Consider the following 22,638-nt stretch of genomic DNA (forward strand, 5'->3'; position numbering starts at 1 on the left):
ACCTGGAATTCACTATGTAGTCTCAGGGTGGCCTTGAACTCACGGCGATCCTCCTACCCCTGCCTCCCAAGTGCTGGGATTAAAGGCGTGAACCACCACGCCCGGCTTCCTGCAAACTTTTGAACAGAGAACTTATCAACACTACAGATGTCAATTCAGGGTTTCCAGCCTTGCTTTTTCACTCACCAGAACAATCTTGAGCTGTCTGCTAAGCATTGCTCTGTCTTCTATGTACCCCTCTTAAAAAATGAAAGAAAAAAAATGAAAGAAAGAGGGTAAAACAGATTCCAAGATCTGGGGAGTGACTCAGCAATCAGCAGCACCTGCCTGTGAGCCTCTGAGCCCAGGTCCATCCTCGTCCAGATGCGTGTGTAGGCAGACGCAAAGTGGCACCTGTGTCTATAATCCCAAAGTTTCTCTGGCAACGGAAGGTGGAGCCAGAAGAGTCTGGAGCCTGCAAGGCTCAGCAACAAGACACCCTTTCTCTCGAAAGAAGGTGAACATCGAGGAGAGACACCCCAAGGTTGTTCTCTGGTGTCTGGCACACATGCACCCCCCCAACACACACATCACACATACATGAACTCACTTACAGATGGAATCGTATTTATTTATTTGTTGTTGTTGTTGTTTTCGAGGTAAGGTCTCGTTCTAGTTCATGCTGACCTGGAATTCACTATGTAGTCTCAGGGTGGCCTTGAACTCATGGCGACCCTCCTACCTCTGTCTCCTGTGTCCTGGGATTAAAAGCATGCGCCACCATGCCCGGCTAAGTTTTTTGTTTTTAATTAAAATATAGATACTATTTCTGAATTACTATGAGAATTCAACTGGATAACTTATGTAGTAGGGCTTCACAAAAATGCTTGGAATTTAGTCATTACCAAGGACCTGTTAAAATTTTCAACTTTATAAATAAATAAAAGGACATAGATTGTAGACATTTAATATTCAAACTTTGCTCAACATTGCAATCTCCACCATTAAAATCTAGTTGGGACTACCAATGTCATGTGCTTCCTTTCCTGCTAGCATTGTAAGCTTTGATTATTCAAAAGGTAAGTTTTGATGCATGGGGCCAGGGGGTGTAGTTCACCTGTGAGAATGCTCAAGTCTATTCCCCTGCATATCTATCTCTCTCTCTCTCTCTCTCTCTCTCTCTCTCTCTCTCTCTCTCTCTCTCACATACACACTACAATGTCTCCTAGTAATAAATATATAAATTAAGCCAATAGTAATGAACAGTATATTAGAGCAAGATATAATTAGTATAGGTAGAGAAGCAAGAATTTCTTGATGATATAGCCCTCAATGAACAAATACCACTCAATACACTTCATCAAAAATTGTGTGACCTCGAATTTATAGCAATCCTCCTAACTCTCCCTCCCTAGTGCTGGGATTAGGCCACCCAGAGACTACATAGTGAATTCCAGGTCAGCCTGGACTAGAAGGAGACCTTGCCTTGAAAAACAAAACAAAAAACAGTGTAAGAGCCAACCAGGGATGGTGCTGCAAGCCTTTAATCCCAGCCCTCTGTCTTCCGAGGGCTGGGATTGAAGGCAAGAGGATCATCGTTCAAGTCCACCCTAAGACTAAATTCCAGGTCAGCCTGGACCAGCGTGAGACGCTACTTTGAACACCCAACCCACAAAAAAATAGTGTGAGAGAGAGAAGGGTGTGGTAGAGCGTGCTTTTAATTTCAGCTCAGGAGGCAGAGATAGGAGGATCACTATCAGCTCCAGGCCAGCCTGAGACTATATAGTGAACTCCAGGTCAGCCTGGGCTAGAGACCCTACCGCAAAAAATACCAAAGGGAAAAAAAAAAGTGTGAGATGTCAAAAGAAATTTTTTTTGAAGTATGATATCACTGCAGTCCTTACGGTCAAAAACTAGAGAGAAACACAATGGTCCCCACCAAAAATTTACTTGTGCAAAAAGCAAGCTAAGTGCCTGGGGTGCACAAAGGAATCAGCTGGGCCCAGTCTCCAAAGCGTCCACATCTATCACTGACTGGTCAGCTGGCGGATCCAGGGCAATGTTGAGGTCTGCAAGATGGTGAAGACAGAAAAGGTCAGTTTCAGCTGGATGTCATCAGGCGTTCAGAGGTGGTCTTTGAAGGGGCTTTGAAAGGAAGTGTGAAAATTTGCACAGGGCACAGGGGGAAAGAAGACAAGGGAGAAGGCTGGCATTCCCAAGGAGCCAACCGCTTAGGCGCTGTGTGCATTAACCAGTCTGCATGGACAGGAAGCCTTCCAGCAGATTCTGCCCAAGCGAGCTCCCATAGGGAACAGCGCTTGAAAGACTGTACAGACTGTAAAAAAGATTTAAAGTGGTTCATACCCAGGAGAAACCATAATCAATTTGGGAGCAATAAATATAAATAAATTAAGCTATACCACAGTCGTGACACATTACTGTTAATTTTCAATGCAGGCAAGCAGCCCCTGTTCTAAGAAACACACATCTTTTTCTTTATTCCTATCAAGCTTTTGACCTACGTACTTTGAAGGCCAGCTGTCTGGGAGGTCCCTCTCACTGTCAGCAGTGTGGTTCAGGATGAGATTCGTAAAGGACACTTGGTCATGAATTTTCACAGGGACAAGGAACCCCTTTACGCAACACTATTTCCAAATTTGAGCTCTGAGTTTCGCTAGACTCTGTTCTTTCCCTGCAATGTTGTTAACATGATTCGTGCGGTGCAGCAGACTTAAAGCTCCACTTCTCTTCTCCCTGTCGTCGAGCCAGACGGCACAGTTCTATGAATCTTATCTCTGAATGTCTTGTGCTTTCTGTCGCCCTTCCCACTCTCGCTGGCTGCTCCTGTGCTCAGGTCTTCCAGGCTTCTTCTCTAAACACCCCGTTGTCTCCTCATCTGGGTCCCCCCTGCTCCGATCCATGCTGCCTGCTGCAGAATTGGGCTTTCTGAAAACAGCTGCCTACTCACATCCTCTTCCCGATGATAAACACCATCTTCCTGCCAAATAAACCCCAAGGTCCCATGCCGTCAACCTCTCCATGCTCCATCCAAAGCACTGTTTTCTGTCCAGGGGATAGACGCACCTTCCCCCACCACTTCCCTATGGCTGCAATGGAAATGCCTTTCCTACCTGCCCACACATCCTGAAAATTACTACTCGCTCTTCAAAGGGTGATGATGAATACTGCTTTTTTCACCAAGCCACTCAAAATCCTCTGACAGGAAGTAATGTGCCCGCCCTCTGAACTCCAATTTCACTTCATCCAGTGCCACCTGGCATTTTCTTCCTGTGTGCCCCTGGGTCTCCTCCTCTTGCAATAAAAAACAATCAAAATCAACTTGCTGACTTAGAGCCCTCCGACTGGAAGTGTTAGGAAGCACAGGGCACACAGCATCAGCGAGGTTGGGAAATGATGCTGGACCTACACAAAGAGCAAGCAATGACGTGCTGTGAAGAACTTTGTAAGCGGCCTATGCAGATGCTAGACGGGCCTTGGAGATGGCATGGGACGCACGCCGATGGCCGGGCCCAAAGGCTGAGGTGGCGTTCTGTACAAGCCAGCGCAGACTGGAGCCGTCACTCTTGATTTCTGATCCCAGCCCTGGCTTGTACTTGCACTGTGACCTTGGAAGGGTTACACAGTCCTTCTGTGCCTGATTTTCCTCATCTCTACAACATAGCTACTAGCAGTATTTTCTGTCTTATGTGTCTTTTTTAAATTTTTATTTATTTATTTGCAAGCAGAGAGAGAAGAGACAGACAGAGAGAGAATGGGTGCACCAGGGCCTCCAGCCACTGCAAACAAACTCCAGATGCATGGGCCCCTTGTGCATCTGGCTTACATGGGTCATGGGGGATCAAACCTGGGTCCTTTGGCTTTGCAAGCAAATGCCTTAACTGCTAAGCCATTTCTCCAGCCCTGTCCTGTGTGTGTCTTATGGCACATACAACCGGTGCCATAAGACAGCTCTTCTTACTTTGACTGTTGCAAAAATGTTTTCTACAGACAAAAAGCACACAAAAGTCAGACATTTGGAAGGTAAGATATCTATCAGGATTTTTTTTTTTTAATTAGAAAGAGACTTTACCATCTTGCCATTGTCAAGCCATATTGTACTCTTTTTACCTGGCAAGAATTCAGTCTGACAGGTAGGGTGAAAGTTACTGGGGTGGCCTTTTGCACAATGACCTGAATCCAATGCAATAAAGCAGGCATATAAGCCAGATCCAAACAGAAAGCTTTCAGTCACCCAAGAGTTGATCCACAAATAGCCATTGTTTCCCAACATACAAGTTTGTTACTGTCACCCAGAGAGCCACCAAGGGAAACCATCTGACTTACACATTTTGGGCAACGGTTCCACACGCAGACACAACTGCAAACACAATTAATCACTGCAAAAGAAATCGAGCAGTGTGTGCTGAATTCAGTCTGATCAGCAAGCTTCTGGGTTCAGCTTTTTAAAAGACACTAATCCGTAGCATTCTGCCAGGCTAAGCTTGTGAGAGCCTATTTCAAAGACCATCATGTCATACAGTGATTTATTTATTAATGGAGTAGGGGACAACTGTGACTTCAGGGTGCCAACATCTATCATCATCCCCCCCCAAAAAATTTTTAAATGTACTAAATATACATTGCCACAAATATGTCAACTTGACTGTGTTGGCACACACACATATATACACAGGGAAACAAAAATTGTTAGTACATTTGCTGTTTTATTACCTTTTACTGAAAGTATGTATGGCTCAAAATTGGTTGTTATTCTTATGTCAAAATGATTTACAGTGGTAGGAATATTAAACTCACATTTTTTCTTGATTTTAGATAAAATGCAGGAAATACAAGAATTATAGCAAGAATGCTGATGATATACAAGACAAGCAAACAAAAGCTTGTTCTCTTCCCCCATGCAGCCAGAATCCATAGCTTTCCTCATTTCTGAAAAATGCCTTTCTGCTCAAATGTAAGTTTTTGGTAGTGTATGCAGGAAGGTCATAGCTCTGGGCATCTGAACAAATCTCTCATGCAACAACAAAAGTTGGCTTTTAACAAGTGGACCTTCTGGAAATAATTCCCATGGAACCTGTGCCACAGACCAAAGCTTCACTCCAACTCTCCTGGAAGAACGCAACGCCAGTTCTGTCAAACATGGCTGCCAAGTCATGGAGACTCAGGCGCATGGGAGACCAAAGACAGATCCTTGGCTCAGCTACACAATGTGGACGCAATTTTAATGAGTCCCCACATTTTCCACTCCCTCCTCCAAGTGTTGAGTGTGGTTCACAAAGGCCATCACCACCCAAAGTCATGCCCCAGTTGGCAGAACCCACCTTGTATCCTGAACCTCCAGGCAAATGGTCTTCAGATACTTTAAGCTTAAAATGCCTAAAGCATGGTTATGGTTTATGTTAGTTTTGTCATGGTTTATGTTGGTTATCAATTTGACTAGACCTAGAATCACCTGTCAGAGATGACCCAGATTAGGTTGGCCTGTAAGGGATTATCTTGATTAAAGTAGGAGGACCCAGGCTAGAGAGCTGGATTAGTGGTTGAGGCGTTTGCCTACAAAGCCAAAGGACCCAGGTTCGATTCCCCAGGACCCATGTAAGCCAGATGCATAAGGTGGTATATGTGTCTGGAGTTTGTTTGCAATGGCTAGATGTCCTAGTGTGCCCATCCTCCCTCTCTCTCCCTCTGTTTGCCTCTTTCTCTCTCTCAAATAAGTAAATAAAAATAAAATAAAATAGAATAACTGGGAGTGCCCACCTTGACTGTGCGTGGCGTCATCCACAGGCTAGGCTCCTGGAGTACACAAAGGAGAACGATGACTGAGTACCAGCACTCAGCCCTGACTAATTTCTTCACTGTGGACTGAACCTCAGGGTACTGCATCACTCCTTGCCCGCCCTGGTGAACTGTGACCCGGAACTGCACATGGAAATCAAACCTTCCTTCCTTAAGCTGATCCTGTCTGGCATGTTGTCTTGGCAATGAGGAAGTAACTGATGCAAGAGTGTAATGGACCTGTTATCCTTGGGCTACATACAGTTACTGTATAGCTCCTATGGAATCTAAGGTAAAACCCAACATGATCTGGGATGGAAAATATTTAGTAACCTCCCACATCATTTTGTGGAACACTGTTAGTGAACAACTTCAACTTGCTTTGAGTGAGACATTTTTTAATTACAAAGAGGACATTCCCACACGCACAGCAAGTCTTCCTGGCTTCAAGGCTAAAACTAAACCATGCTTCCCATGTACCACCTTACCTCCATTTTTGTCTCCCTTCCTCACCCTCCATCATTGTATTTATACCTTTCTTAATTTCACTGTGGTCAGCTTTGGGAAAACAATGTATATTTTGCTATTAAGTACTACAGATTATATCGAACGCCGTCAATCACTAGCAATAAAAGACTCACAGTTGAAAGAAATTTGTTTCTTTGCAAGCCAGAATCTCGAGGGAGAAATTAATGAGAGAAGCAGACCCCAGAAGCCACAAGACAGCAATCCTGTTCACATCTTCCTGGAGGATGATGGGAGAATGCTCCACAACAAGCAGGCAATGCATTTCTAGACTTCTGGCGTAAGTCAAGTCGCATTCGGTTTCACAGAAAGGGCTAACAGAACCTCACCACGTTGCTCACAAGGATTCAAAGAGAAGCGGGTGTTACAAGTGCCAGCCTAAATGAAGTTTACACTTCAAAATAGATCGTCACTGCCCTCCTACGTTACCAGGACTTCTAAACTGCCTAGAAGTCACCTCTTTTCCAGTTTCCACTGGAGATGACACTGGCTCATAAGGAATGTTATTCTAAGAAATCAAGAGAAACAGTTTTCATCTCCATGGGAAGGCTCCAAAATAAGGTAAAATGGGTTTTGAAACCTGACATACGCCTCCTTCTTAGTAAAGACATTTTTTAAAAATATTTTTGTTCATTTTTGTTTTTTTATTTGAGAGTAACAGAGAGAGAAAGAAAGAGGCAGAGAGAGAGAGAATGGGTGCGCCAGGGCCTCCAGCCACTGCAAACGAACTCCAGATGCGTGCACCCCCTTGTGCATCTGGCTAACGTGGGTCCTGGGGAATTGATCCTCGAACAGGGGTCCTCAGACTTCACAGGCTAGCACTTAACTGCTAAGCCATCTCTCCAGCCCAGTAAAGACATTTTTTATTGGCTTTTTTTTTCAAGGTAGGGTCTCTCTCACTCTAGCCCAGGCTGACCTGGAATTCACTATGTAGCTTCAGGGTGGCCTGGAGCTCATGGTGGTCCTCCTACCTCTGCCTCCCAAGTGTTGGAAAGATTTTTTTTTTCCTTGAAAATTAACAAACATTGTGTGGGCAGTGTGGCTGCCTTGAGACACAATTCTCAGCAAACCACCTTATTTATTATTCTTATAAACCTAAGGGTAGACAAACAATTAATTTGGATAGATTTGCTCCCACTGCTGTAAAGAAAATGAACCTGTCTAGGGAGAGAAATCCTTTTTCAGCCAACGCAGTGTGCAGAAATATAGGGCTGTCATTAAATGTGTCCCATTCAACCCAAAAGACTGCCCTGCCACAGACAAGCTGTTGGCCTTCTTCCTAGGTGAAGCCACAGGCGATGAGGAAATCTGGGTGGACACAGCATCTTGGGGTGCAAGTTTACATGGGAAGGGATGATGTAAGCCTCTCGCAGTTACCCCTCGGGCTGCGGGCAGAAGGGTTACAGAATGGGCAACCAATGGACTCATGATGACTGCTGCTGGCACGTTCTCTTGGCCACAGCATAATAGCCCCAGAGAAACAGCCTTCCTGAGGAGAAACCGAACACAAGGGTTACCCTTCGAGGCATCAGCTAAAACACCAGGAGAATGCATGGTTCATCTAAAGCCCTTATACATTTTTCTCCCATGAGCCAGCTCTCTACGGTAGAAAGCCAGGCCCGGTCCACCTCTCTACCCTCACGTGGTATTACAGACTCATCCTGGAATCTTTGGGAAGAAAACACTGGGTCTTGTGTGCACACATTCCCAGGCCGGCCCATGCTGTCATGTGTAGAACTTTGGGTAGGTTCCAGAAGCATCCTAGCTGCAAACAAAAGAAAGGCAATTTGATTGTCCATTGGAGTTGGGTGGTTTCCCCCAAGAAAAAGAAATGAAGAGCACACATTCTTACATCAATACATTCCAGATGGCACCATAAGGAGAACCCAGGATACGCATTCCTTCAAGTTCCCCACCTGCCAGAGGGATCTAGCTGACCTATAGTGTGAGTCAAGCCAGAAAATGACCAGCAACCCAGCCTGACCTGGGCCTCAGGCCTCAGAGGTTCCACTCATCTCCCTCTGAAACCCTTGAAGTTATTTCTCAAGTATCAATTGACTCCAACAAGTCTTCACTGAGTGCCTACTGTGTGCCAAGCCTTAGGCAACAATCCTGACAAATACAGCCACTGTCGATGGAAAAATTTCAAAACCAGCTCATTAACTTCTGCTCATTTCTTCCATTACCTCCATTAATTTCTACTGCATATTTATATCTCTATGGTATAGCCCAGTTTCCTTGCCTTTATTAAAGTGTTCTTTTCTTTAAAAAAAAGTTATATTAAAAAAAGATCCCATACTAAAATGTATTCTTAAAGGGCCCCACAAAGCCATGCCACCCTCACTTCTTAGCCTGACCCCTTCCCTTCCTCTCACATGCCTGAGCATGTCGAACCTGCCCACGACGTCTGTTTCAGGGCGTCCAGCAGCAACTATGGAACAGAACACGGCCTCTACCTGAGGAAGCACTTTGTCTCGGTTTTCCTGAGATTGTTCTGGCCTGAAAATAAAAGTTCCATGACCTAAGTACTCCTTTGTCATGAGAAAACTTGGAGGTTACTCTTCCCCAAGTTTTCTCATAACACATGACATGCTGATACTCTACAGAGAGACACTTCTGTCCCTCTCTTTGGCTATCAGACCAATGAACAATTGTCCCCCAAAAAGGAATCTCATCCTAGGAGAAAGACCAATGAACAATTGTCCCCAAAAAAAGGAATCTCATCCTAGAAGAAAGGAAAATAGAAAAAGAAAAAAAACAAGCCTGGAGGCATTAAGAGGAGGAACTTTCCTCCCAGGAAGAGGCTTCAGACAGTGCTGATAACTTGTCAGATAACCTTGCAGAAGAGTCTAGAACCCACATAATAATGGGTCAATGACGGTCAGGGCCACACCCTGAGCAGCACTGCTTAGATATGCGTGCCTCTTGCCCTCTACTTGAACATAAGCCCATGTCAGACCCTGAAGATGGACGTTGGGAGGGCTACTATTTCTCTGTGTCAGCTGTGGTCTCACGAAGTAAATCTTTCTCGGCTTTTCACCATTCCTTGTCGCTTTCATAGGCTCGATGGGGATGGGTGGCAGAGCCTAACCTGTGAGATCCTCAGAGGCCAGGCTCTCACCCTAACATCTCTGATGACAAGACCAGTCTAGGGTGTTTTTCAGTGGTTTGAGACCCAGGCAAGGCTACAGAAAAGAAGTCTACTGTCCTGAGACCGTTCAGGTAGCCACCTGCCTACGGAATCTCTTCCCAGCCCTCTCAGCTTTCTCCGGGGAAAGCCTATTATTTTAAATTCCAAAACACTTAAGCAAAGTGTCACAAAGATATTGCAATGATAAGACATCTATGACAAGGACATACAAAAGAAATCCTTCTGTAAACACCAGAGGCTGTAATTACTTAAATGCAGTTACCTCCTTGGCTAGCTTAAGAGCTCCTCTGGTCTACCCCAGACCTGAACACAGTCACTGCAGGAGGGTGAAGCTGAGTGAAACAGGACTGAAAAAGAGCTGGCGTTTATTTACTGTGGGCTATGCATTGAACTCTCTCATTCTCACAACAACTCAGGGACGTTGTTCTCCCTGGCTTTGAAGATGAGGAGACCTATGATTTGGTCAGAACTTCGTTACTCAAGGTCACATGGAAGAATTGAAATTTAAGCCCAAAATCATCTCACTTTAAAAACTTCACCTTTCGGAGGCTGGAGCGTTGGCTCCGTGGCTAAAGGCGCATACTTACAAAGACTGACAGCCCTGGTTCGATTCCCCAGTACTGATGCAAAAGCAGAGGCCCGCACAAAGTGCTGCATACATCTGGAGTTCATTCCAGTACCAGGAGGCCCTGGTGCACCCACTCTCTCTCTCACTAGTGCTTCTGCTCTCTTTCTCAAATAAATATGTAAAACCCCACCTTTTAAACTATTCCACTGAATTGACCAAGTAAAATAGATGATAAGAAATAAAAAACTGAGAGAAAAGAGCTGGAAAGAAGGCTTAGCAGTTAAAGTGTTAGCTTACAAAGCCTAACAATCTGGATTGGATTCCCCAGTTCCCGTATAAAGCCAGATGCACAAAGTGGTATCTACATCTGGAGGTTGTTTGCAGTGGCTAGAGGACCTGGTACACCCATATTCATATTCATTCTCTCTCTCTCTCTTGCAAATAAGTAAATAATTTATTTAAAAAACACAAATTGAGAGAAAAGTATCTACATACATTCGTTTCTTTTATTCTCTTCCATTTCAGTTTTCCCATCACAAAAAAATAAATAAACTCTAGCAAGACAAAGATGATAGAATTGTGCCTGGCAAAGACTAGGCACTCAGTATTTGAAAAGAATTAATAGCTGGGCGTGGTAGCACACGCCTTTAAGTCCAGCGCTAGGGAGGCAGAGGTTGGAGGGTTGCTGTGAGTTCGAGGCCACCCTGAGAGTACATAGTGAATTCCAGGTCAGCCTGGGCTAGAGTGAAACCCTACCTCAAAACAAACAACCAAACAAAAAAACGGTTTTCTCAATATGTGGCCTATTCACCAAAGCTCCGTTTGGCAGATGGAGTTCGGCGGTGCCCGCGGCATGGCATGATGAAGCTAAGGCTGGCCATACCTGCCTGTCGAAGCTCCACCTGCGGCGGCGGCGGTCCTTACACCTCACACAAGGTGAGCAGACCACGACCTAAGTACCGGCATTCTCCACGTGTCTGGCCTCCAGCCGCTCTTTTGTGTCATTTTGTTTTGACATAGTCTGATGCAGCCCAGGCTGGCCCCCAACTCACTATGTAGCTGAGGCTGAGCTTGAACTCCCAATTCTTCTGTTTATACCCTCCCAGTACCCTAGGTTCACTCCAAAAACAAAAAAAAATATGCCACCGAAAAAAAGTTCTGGATGACAGACATGTATCACCACGCTCAATGCTGCAGCCACCACTCCTTTTGCTATTGTTTTGTTTGGTTTTGGGTTTTCCAAGGTAAGGTCTCACTCTAGCCCAAGCTGTCCTAGGATTCACTACGGAGTCTCAGGGTGGCCTCAAACTCGTGGCGGTCCTCCTACCTCTGTCTCCCGAGTGCTGGGATTAATAGTGTGAGCCACCGTGCCTGGCTCCAACCACCACTTTTAATCTGTGAAAACATGAAAGGAAACAGTTTGCAAATATACCCCAGAGTGACATAATGACAAAAGGAATATCACAACGATTTCAAATTTCTCTGCCTCCTTCTTGCCATAAGCACACTAGGATTACATGTGACCACCATAGCATGCAGCTCTTTAAGCAAGTGCTAAGGATCCGAACTCAGGAATTCATGCTTGTAGAATAAGTGTTTTATCCACTGGGGCATCTCTCCAGGCTATCAAGACTGGCTTTGGGACATTTATCTCAGCTCTATCGACTATCCTTCAAAACTGAGAGTGGTGTTTGCATGAATGTATTCCTGACCAGTTTCTCCAAGCAGCTAAACAGATTTCCCTCTTTGGTCATAACACTCTACCCTCTCCATAATAATCAAGCTGGTGAATGAGTATTCCCAAATCAAAAGAGGTCAGGTCATGTGGATGAGCAATGCCGAAGTATTTATACCCTCTAGGTGATTGTAAGAGATGGAGGGGTCAGGTCTGTCGGTCCATCAACACAGTCATCGGAAGTCCACGCACACTGTGCTATTTATTCTAGGCTGGACTAGTGTGGTGGGAAGTCCTAACGCTGCCTGTTTTGAAAATACAGACAAATGGAAGCTGAAAACAACAACAAACAAACATACTATCAACAACCAATTTCGCTAGACTGACCCTGGGGAGAACTTTCACCTCCAACCTCCTTGGTGTGCATCTGGCAGCCCGGCAGTTCAAAATATTTAATTATTGTTAGTATAAGTAGAGGGAGTGCTTAGAAGTACATTTCTCTCCTTTTAACTTACTTTTAGGTCAGGAGAAGGGGAGATGGCACCGTGGGTTAAAGTGTTTGCTTGCTTTGCAAGCATGGGCACCTGAGTTCAAATTACCAGCACCCGCATAAGATGCCAGGCCAGGTGGTGCCCACCCATAATCCCAGTGCTGGAGAGCTGAGGCAGAGAATCACTCCCCACAGCTCATTAGCTAGCTGAGTCAGGGATCTGTAGGTTCAGTGAGAGACCTGGTCTCAAAGAATAAGGTGGAGATGATCTGAGGAAGACCTCCCATGTTGACCTCTGACCCCACATGCACGTGTACACACATATGAACACACATACCACACACGCCACAGAGACATACACATGCATGAAGTGAAAAAAGTATATATATGTCAACAGGATTTATGAAGAACGATAAAAGATGGCTCACCAGTGACTTGGTGAGTAAACATGGTGGCCAATACTAAGCAGCACTAAGCGGGTTGAAGGAACGTGTGAGAAAGCTCAGATCCTGAAGACGGAAGGTTCTATTCCTCCTTGGAGAAGAGTGCCCCCATACCCTCTCCCACAGCTGGGCAGGTCCCAGAAGGGCCCCTGAGCACGGGGATTCCTGGATGTGTGGCTCAGTGAAAAAAGATATCCTGGAAGTATCTCTTCAATGTATCTCCCTTCATGTTAATTACCTTCCTGAGTTCTTATGTTTTTCACTTAAGCAGAATTTCAACCTAAAGTGATAATATAAGTGCTCTTTGAAGAATGAATGAATATCAAAGAATGAATGATTTCATGTGAAGGAGTGAAATGAATGAGTGAAGATAGATTAAATAAAAGAGAATAAGCAATTTCACCAGGGAACTTTGGAATAATATAGGATCTCTACAGGATAAAGTGAACCTGTTAAATGTTTTGGAAGGGTTGAGAGCTGAGGTGAACCTTTAAATAATAGGATAGAAGAAGGGGAAAAAGAGAAGGACATTGTAGTCCACATAGTATGGCCCATAGAACTAAAAAGAGGCTACCCAATGCATTTTGGATGAACTGTGGACTAATTAGCTTAGCCAATGGGAAGTTTGAAAAATCAAGATTGGAAAGTGTGGTGGTTTGATTCAGGTGTCCCCCATAAACTTAGGTGTTCTGAATGCTAGGTTCCCAAAGATGGAGATTTGAGAATTAATGCCTCCTGGAGGGAATGTATTGTTAAGGGCAGGCTTATAGGTGTTATAGCCAGTTTCCCACTGCCAGTGTTTGGCACACTCTCCTATTGCTATGGTCCACCTTATGTTGGCCATAGGGTGATGTCCACCCTCTGCTCATGTCATAGTTTTGCCCTGCTATCATGGAGCTTCCCCCTCAAGCCTGTAAGCCAAATCAAACCTCTTTTTCCCACAAGCCGCTCTTGGTTGGGCGATTTCTACCAGCAATGCAAACCTGACTGCAACAGTAAAGTGGTACCAGGAGTGGGGTTGCAGCTAGACACCTCTAGAGAACCCTGACTAAAAGAGAAAGAAAGCTTGGGGTCAAGCAGGGGAAAACGCTGAAAGAAAAAGACTTGACAGTGAACTTCCTCCCACAAGAAAACAGCAGCGACACAGGCTATCATGGGAGGGAATGGCCAACAGCCTCTTGGTCTAGCATGACAGTGCAAAGGGGATGTGAGAAGGCAAAGGTGCCCCTTGTCTGAGCATGTAAGAACAGACACCACTGCCCTGTCAGGAAGCAGAATTACAACGTCAAGAACAAAGCTCCCTGTTTCCACAGTACCTGCCAAAACTCTTACCAAAATCTCATCAACTCTCATGGAACTTCAGTGAGGAGCATAAGTCAGGGTGACCACCTGCAGTGAAAAACAGAGGTGAGCCATCTGGGTAGCATTTCCTTGATAGGTGAGAATGAGATGGGAAGGGAGGAGGACTCTTCATTTGACCACCCCCACCCATCTCTACATGCAGGTACCCCAGGAAGCCAGGTGAGCCGGAATAGATCACCCAAGATAACTGTAGTGAGTTTTATTTATGCAAAAATCAAGATGCCAGGCCAGAGAGATGGCTTGGTTGTTAAGGCATTTGCCTGTGAGGCCTAAGGACCTAGGTTCGATTTCTCAGGACCCACATAAAGCCAGATGCACAAAGTGGTGCATGCATCTAGAATCTGCTTGCAGTGGCCAGAGCATACTTACATGTTCTCTCATTGCAAATGAGTAAATATTTTATAGATTTTATTTTTATTTATTTATTAGAGACAGAGATAAGGAGAGTAAGAATGGGCATGCCAGGGCCTCTAGCCACTGCAAACGAACTCCAGATGCATGTACCACCTTATGCATCTGGCTTATGTGGGACCTGGAGAATCAAACTGGGGTCCTTAGGTTTCTTAGGCATGCGTCTTAACTGCTAAGCCAGCTCTCCAGCCCTGAATAAATATTTTTAAAGCCACTCAAGATAAATGAGGGTCACATTCAACTGCTTGAGACCTCCGTCTAAGTCCTGCGTGGACATCAAGTTAATTAGAAATTTTTAAAAAAAGAAAAAAAAAAACAGAGAGATGGTTTAGCAGTTAAGTGCTTGCCTGTGAAGCATAAGGACCCCGGTTTGATTCTCCAGGTCCCACGTAAGCCAGATGCACAAGGTGGTGAATGAATCTGGAGTTTGATTGCAGTGGCTGGAGGCCCTGGCATGCCCATTCTCTCTCTCTCTCTTCCTCTTTCTCTCTCTGTCTGTCTGTTGCTCTCAAATAAATAAATAAAAATAAACAAATTTTTTAAAAATTAAAAAAAATAAAGAAAGAGGGCTGGAGAGATGGCTTAGAGGTTAAGGCACTTGCCTGCAAAGCCAAAGAACCTAGGTCCGATTCCCCAGGACCCACGTAAAGCCAGATGCACAGGGTGATGCATGTGTCTGGAATTTGTTTGCAGTGGTTACAGGCCCTAGTGTACCCATTCTCTCTCTCTCTCTCATTCATAAATAAATAAATAAAATAGAAAACCAACGCTGAGGAGATGGCTCAGTGATTAAAGACACTCACTTGCAAAACCTGCTGGATCAGGGTTCAATTCCCCAGTATCCACATCAGATACACAAAGTGATACATGCATGTGGAGTTTATTTGCAGTAGCAAGAAGCTCGGTTGCACCCGTTCATTCATTTTCTCTCTCTCTCTCTCTCTCTCTCTCATAAAACAATTAAAATACTTAAAAAAAATAGAAAAACCCTGAAACGCATCCAAACTGGGATTTGCACCATGCAGACAGACTGCTGGGACTCCCAGCATATGGAGAAGTCACACCGGTCAGCAGAAACCCAGCACCTTTTCCTTCCGGATTGCTGTGATACTGGGACAGGTGGTGCTGAGAACCGCTCACTTTTGCCACAAGTGTCCTCTCCCGGGACCAAAGAGGTAGGAGCTTCCCAAATGTCCTTCCAGATGAGCTGCTTGCTCTGACTCAGCCTGTGTGCATCCTTAGCCCAACCTTGGCTCCTTGAGCAGGCCTGGATTGGTCTATGTCTTCTCCTAGTCTCCCACCACCCAGTAGAGGAAGCCCTTGGGCACTGTCACATTTATCTTCTCATTGCTGGGACAAAACACCCTACCAGAAGCAGCCTATGGAAGAAAGGGTTTATTTTAGGCTGATAGATTTTTTTTTCTTTTTTTTTTTTTGAGGTAGTGTCTCACTCTTGCCCAGGCTGACCTGCAATTTACTATGTTGTCTCAGGGTGGCTTTGAACTCACAGTGATCCTCCTACTTCTGCCTTCTGAGTGCTGGGATTAAAGGCATGCATCACCATGCCCGCAGGCTGACAGTTTTGAAGGGAAGTTTCATTATGGTGGGGACAGGAGCAGGAAGCTGTGGTGGACACAACATAATTACTGGGCTTGGAGCTGGGCTGATAAACCTCAAAGACCACCCCCAGAGACACACCCCTCCAGCAAGGCTCCACCTCCCAAACTGCCACCCACTGGAGACTAAGTATGGGGATTACTCACTAATACGCGAGGCTATGGAGGACAACTACCAGAACACACTTTCACTCAAGAAAAGCTGGATCTGACGGTGACCTCTATGTCCTTATGCTCACAGAATGTCCCCTCAGTCACTGTAACTTCAGAGGCCAACTCAGTTTACCTTGTCACTTCTACTTACAAGAGCCATCTTTAAACACACACACACACACACACACACACACACACACACACACACACAAATCAACGGTTTCTTTGGAACTAGGAAGATGGTTCAGTGATTAGAGGCACTTGCTTGAAAAGCCTGCCAGCCGAGGTTCAATTCCCATACCACCCAAATCAGCCAGATGCAAAAAGTGGTGCAAGTTAGCTGGGCATAGTGGCACACGCCTTTAATCCCAGCACTTGGGAGGCAGAGGTGGGAGAATCATCAAGAGTTCGAGGCCACCCTGAGACTACATAGTTAATTCCAGGTCAGCCTGGACCAGAGTGAGACCCTACCTCATAAACCAAAAAAAAAAATAAAAATAAAAATAAAGCCAGGCGTGGTGGCGCACGCCTTTAATCCCAGCACTTGGGAGGCAGAGGTAGGAGGATTGCCGTGAGTGAGTTCAAGGCCACCCTGACACTCCATAGTGAATTCCAGGTCAGCCTGGGCTAGAATGAGACCCTACCTCGAAAAACAAAAAAATTAAAAAATTAAAAATAAAGTGGTGCAAGCACCTGGCATTCATTTGCAATAGCAAGAGGCCTTGGTGAGACCCTGCCCCCACACTCACACATGTGTGCAAATAAATAAAATGACTTCTTCAAGATGACATTGAGAAAGGAGCGAAACTGCTTCATTCGATGCCATGCTTAGCCTTAAAGTACTTACCGCATCTTAAAAGTTCTGCTCTCTGCATGTCGTTGTGTCAATGTGGTAAATGACCAGCTCTTCCCAAACCAACTGGCTTTCTGCAAGCTGCTACTTCTTGGCTCACACCCCTGGTGGTGCTCATCCACAACTCCCAAATCTTTGTGTGTGTGTGTGTGTGTGTGTGTGTGTGTGTGTGTGTGTGTGTTTCTGTGGAGGCCAGACGATATCCTCAGACATCACCCAGCTTTTCTGAGACAAGCTCTCTCATTGACCTGGAACTCACTTAATTAGGCTAGACTGGCTGGCCAGCGAGCCCCAGGGACCCATCCACATGTCATCACTTCCCAGGTGCCAGGATTACAAGCCCAAACCTCTACACCCAGGGCTGTTTCTGACATGGGTTCTGGGGACCTAAGTCAAGTTCTCACACTTGCACAATAAGCACTCTACCCACTGGGCTATCTTCCCAGCCCTCATAACTCTTTTTATGAAGAGTAAGACAAAGAAGCTTTTGAAACTTCACCGTTCTCACTGCCCACATAGTGGCTAACAAAGTGTGAATGTTCTAGAACTTTCTGCATGTCCTATGACTCCAGTGACCTAAAAAAAAAAAAAAAGCCTCTTGGCAAACTTGCTTTATCTAAACATCAAAATAACAAGAAGGTGACCCACGTTTACCCTAAACTCATGCCTGCCCCTTCCAGCAGTGTTCGTTTTCCTTGGCTCTTTGCTACAGCAGGTCACCTTCTGAGTGACTCCATGCCCACCTGCCACTCCTTTGATGCCCCGGGTTGTTCCAACAAAATCAGGAAGTCTTCAGCAAGAAGCAGATGGTAAGGAAGAGGAATTCTGCAAGCGCACCTCTCTATTACATAATGCTGTGTGTTAGCATCAGCCTTGGACATGCCTACTGGCCTGTCACTGCAGGGTAGACCAGTACTCCAAACACTCAAAAAGAAGACCAGTGGACAGTCATGTGTGTAAATATCAGATTAACACAGTAGTAAATAACAGGTTGTGGAAGGACCAGATTCCTTAAGAGATTTATCACTGATGAACTCAAACCATGCTCATGGAAAATGAATAACCTCCAAGTCCTGGACCAGGTTCTCTGGGACAGTTCAGTGTGGGAGTCACCAGTGCCGCTTAGCTTTTCTGCATCCCGTGCAAGAAACACTGAATCACGGCTAAGTGGGCTCCTGTAGCTGTAGTGGAGTCCCAGCAAGCCAGCTCACTTCTGCACAGGATCATGGAACTGCATGTCACCCTGTAACACTTTGGTTCCTGGAGCTGCAGTGATTGTGTAAGACCAGGATCGATCAAGACTCCATTGGTCTGTGGAACAAGTGGCTACAGGGAGCAAAGCCCAGCAGCCCGCTAGGCAGACCCGGCCAGGGAAAGGAAGGAAACCACGACGAGTGTCCAGATGCGGAGGCACTCGTTACCGCAGCAAAATCTAGCCCCTTTTGCTGACAACATTACCGCTCAGAGCAGCGGAAGAACATGCAAAAGCCTCTTCCAGCCACCACTCTCCCCTGCGTCTGCTTTCTAAGTCCTGCCATATGGAAAATCACACTTTGTTTCAAAACTAAAGTGTGACTGGGACGAAGAGGGAAGAGGGTACCAGCAAGATAGGCAGGAAGAAGAAAGAAAAATAGAATGACCCTGCAATGTGAACGCCCAAGAACTCACGGAATCTAAGCGTTCTCGGATGGCAATGAAAAGACGACCCCTGAGGGCAGCCCAGGCATTGAGGGAACAGAGGTCTCACCTGTGACAGACGCACCAAGCAAAGGCTGGGTGGCTTCCTCCTCCAAGTCCGTTCCCATACTGCCTTCATCCATCCCACTTAGATCAGGCCTCTCTTCCTCTGTCTCCCTAGAAGCTCCCTGACGGTGATTCACTTTGTGCCTTAAGCTGTCACCTCCCACCCCTGGGCACCTCTCACGGAAGGCTACCAGGTGACAGCGGCGAGACCATAAGCCTCTGCAGCATGCCGTGAAAGGTGCGGGAGCCCAAAGGTGAGCTGAGCCAAGCTAAGCCACTGCTGCAGACACCTGGGGTAGGAGTCTCCTTCTAAACAGACACCAAAGCAGACATCAGTACAACACTGTGCCATGACTTATCGCTGCACACGACTTAAAGCCACGGGGAAGCCCGGCACTGCTGCGCTGAGCCTATCTTTGTCCTTGGGCGAGTAATTGCATGTGCAGACAGCTGTTTTCCCCTGTGGAATTTTGTGTGTGAGGCATTTATTTTTTCTATTTAAAAAAAAAAAAGCCACACCCTGGATTCTCTTGCATGATTACAAGTCCCTATTATTCCATCACATGGGGTTTCCTCTTGCAGCAACACCGTACACACCCGGAGTGACTGCTGACATGAAAATCACCTGTCAAAACACCCAGCTCCACACTGGAACTCTCATCTCTCCAAAGCTTTGGCCTTTGTTTCAGCCAGGACCCAGTAACTGATCCTCAGAGCGAGCGCTTCTCCAGGCAGAAGAAGAAGGAAAGCTGGCGTCGCTCCTGCTTTTAAAGTCACCTTTCAAAACAAAACCAGCCTAGAGGTGAATGACAAATCTTTCTTTGAAGTCTTTTTAACTTCATTGTTCAGGGACACTGCGGGCCGGTGGGAGCATCTGCTGGGCACCATGCTGTTGCTACAGAGCTCTGTAAGCTATGGGCAAAACCCGAGTCCCTCTCTTCCTTAGCCACTCTTACTCCTTGCTCCCCTGTGTGGGGTGCATGCGCAGGGAGCTGGTCTCCAGGAGAGGATGAGAATGCTCAGGTGTACTGGCAAATCAAAACATTACACTTGCAAAATACAACCCCCCCCCACCCCCACCATTCCGAATCTGATTAGAACTATCCTTAGAAAGAAACGAACACACCAACATTTGGGGAAAGGAACCAACATCCCAAGGATGAAATGCACAGTGAGAGAGAGTCCCAGGGTTCGTGGCTGTGTAAATGAGAAGTCACCCGAAGCTCTGTCTTCTCCCTCACATCGACCCCCCCACCCCCCCCCACACACACACACCTCCCGGCAACTTACTGCATGTGAGCCCGCAGGTCCCTGGATAGTACAGACACTGCTACCACGAAGCCACGGCAGGAAGACATGATCTGATAAGAAGGTCACTGTACCTGGCCAGTGACCTAATTGAGCACCGGTCAAATTGATCATTAGCCTTACAGAATCAACCTCACCGTGGCCCTTTCAACCAGCGAGACCCTCAATATAGACTGAAGCCTAAATCTACTACTAAAACCCATCCAAAGCCCATAGTCAGCTACAGCCCAGGGGGAATGGATACACCCCCCAACGCACCCTGCTCCCAATGACCTCTCCCCAAGGAAGGAAGGAAGTCGTATGCAATTTGTTTGGAGGGGGGGCGGTGATGCCACTTTCCAAACAAGCACCTAAGGTAAGAGTTCACAGTTGGTTTGGCTGGGGCAGACAGCTTCCCATCTCTTCATAGGTCAGCATACAAATGCAAAAAATAAAGAAATAAAAATAAAAATAAATCAACAACCCACGGTGGGCCCCAATGAGCCAGAGACACCCAGGCGACTACCCAAATCGTCGTGGGGGTTACCTGGGTCTGTCACGAGTCCCTTTCACCCCCTTCTGCGTGATGACATCAAGTGGAAACGCGTTTGGGGAGGCAAGACGCTGGCGAGCAGAAGCGCAGTAGAGAGCGAGCTTTGTTCAGCCTGCAGTGAAATAACATGCAGCGAGGGTTAGGTGCGCGCGGCACACACCGAAAAGAAAGCACCCTCGGGGGCGGGCCCCGAGTGAGTGGGTGCGCGGGGAGGGGCCGGCTGCGGGGTGGAGGGCACAGCCAGCGGGGCGAGGAAGGGGCGAGGCGGGATAAACAACAGCTCCCGGGCTCCGCAGTCTCCCCCGCCCCCGAGGGTGTTCCGCGTGCTAATGCTTCCATTAGCCATGGGGTAATAGGAGCGGGAGAGGGCGGAGAACAGCCTCGCGGGGCAAAGGCGACGCCAACGAAAGACCCTAGGTAAATCGGGACAGATGGCCGTGCGGGGCGCCTAGTCACCCGGCCAGGCAGGCGGCGCTGCTGCCCTCGCGAGCATTTTGCGTTTTTGTTTTTTATCCCCTGTCCGACGCCTCATCAAAGTCACTGTCACTCTGTTTGGTTGGATGTCCCTACAGATTCCCAAATCCGTGCAGCGTTCCCCACCACCACCACCACCACCACACCCCCACGGTAGGCGGGATCCCGGGTCGCCACCGTCCCAGCAGCGCCCCACGAGTCCCCGGCCGGCTTTGTCCTGCCGGTGTCCTTCCAAGAGCCAGGGCCCCAGGAGCGCGTATGCGCCCCAAAGACCCCCGGTGTGTGGCCCGCCCCGGGCCTTCCTCCTTTCCCAGGGGAGGCCCGGGGGCAACTTCTGGGGGGGAGAGCCCCACTCCATGGGCGCGCGCGCACGCACGCACACACACACACACACATACACACGCGCGCGCGCACACACACACCCCAGAACTACGGGGGACCAGCGGGGGCTTTTGAGGTTTGGGGGCGCAGCTGAGACGAGGGCGCGTGCCCGTGCGTCCCCGGGGTGCGCGGGGCGCGTGCACAAAGCTCCCTCCCTTTCTCCTTCGCTCCCGGGGACCCGCGGTCCAGGGGGCATCCGAGGACTCGGCGGAACCCGCCACCGCGCCGCTCCCCGGCCCCGACCCGTGCTCCCCAACTCCGCGGGCGCGCTCGGGGGCGAGTGGCGGTGGGGAGGCACGCAACTCCCGGGACCACCTCTCCTGGTGGAGGGTGTCCGCTCGGGCTCAGCGATCCCAATCCCCAGGGCCACCGCAGACACTCCAGTCCGAGATGGGACCCCTCCACACACTCGGCTACGGGGGTCCTTTCCCACCTCCGTAGGTGTCACCGCCCGCCCGCCGGAGAGCGCAGACATCCATCCCTGCATCTCTCCAAATCTCTCCCTGTGTCTCTGTCTCTTTCTCTCCCTCTGCACCACCCTGAGCCCGGAGGGGACAAAGCGAAACTCACCGACCTCTCCGGGCGGCGGGAGCGCAGCATCCGGCATCCCTGGGTGGTCCAGGCGCGCGGGCCCCGGCTCGCCAGACGCGTGCCCCTGGCTGCGGCTGGCAGCGCGGCGGTGGCGCCCGGCAAACCCTAGCTCCCCGCCCGGTTGACCGATCGGGCGGCGCCCCCACCTGCCGGGCTGCGTCCTGGATCGGACACCGCCGCCAGGCACTCGCCGCCACCGAGCGCGGAGCTCTTTAATTTATTTTTTTATTTTTATTTTTTTCTGTGTCACCACCGGGGACTAAAACACGAAGGGGGTGAGGGGCGGGAGGAGGCTGGGCTCCGCTCCCGAGGCACCGCCCCTCCCCGGCCGCGGCTCCACCTCCTCCCGCACCCCCCCCCACCCGGCTGCTTGGCTGGCACGTCCGTCAGTCCGTCCGTCTGTCTGCCCCAGGTGGCCAACCTACCCGAGAACTGGCCTCGAGTGCCCACCCGCCACCAGACGGCACCCCGACGTCGTTTCTTTCCCCCACGCGCGGGAGAGGCCCGAACGCGATCAGGTGTGACTGGAGAGCCCGGCTCCCACCGGCGGAGGTGGTGGCCCAGGCAGCGGCTCCTTGGGGTCCCGCGAC

General features: G+C 48.0%; 1 protein-coding gene across 4 annotated transcripts in view; it reads right to left on the bottom strand.

Annotated features, from left to right (window-relative positions):
* Positions 1-22,136, bottom strand: part of Rnf152 (ring finger protein 152) — a 92,663-nt gene extending 70,527 nt beyond the window's left edge. The window contains exons 1-2 of one of the 4 annotated variants that reach the window (XM_045134986.1): positions 22,032-22,136; positions 20,597-20,714 (exon numbers count right to left, since the gene is read on the bottom strand). The gene's annotated coding sequence lies outside the window, so the exon portion shown is untranslated. Of the gene's footprint in view, positions 1-20,596; positions 20,715-21,058; positions 21,164-22,027 lie in introns of those variants that run through there. The other 3 variants (XM_045134984.1, XM_045134987.1, XM_045134988.1) reach the window with 3 other exon arrangements.
* Positions 22,137-22,638: the final 502 nt, after the last annotated feature.

The sequence above is a fragment of the Jaculus jaculus genome, chromosome 15 (assembly GCF_020740685.1).
Source record: "Jaculus jaculus isolate mJacJac1 chromosome 15, mJacJac1.mat.Y.cur, whole genome shotgun sequence".
Classification (NCBI taxonomy): Eukaryota; Metazoa; Chordata; class Mammalia; order Rodentia; family Dipodidae; genus Jaculus; species Jaculus jaculus.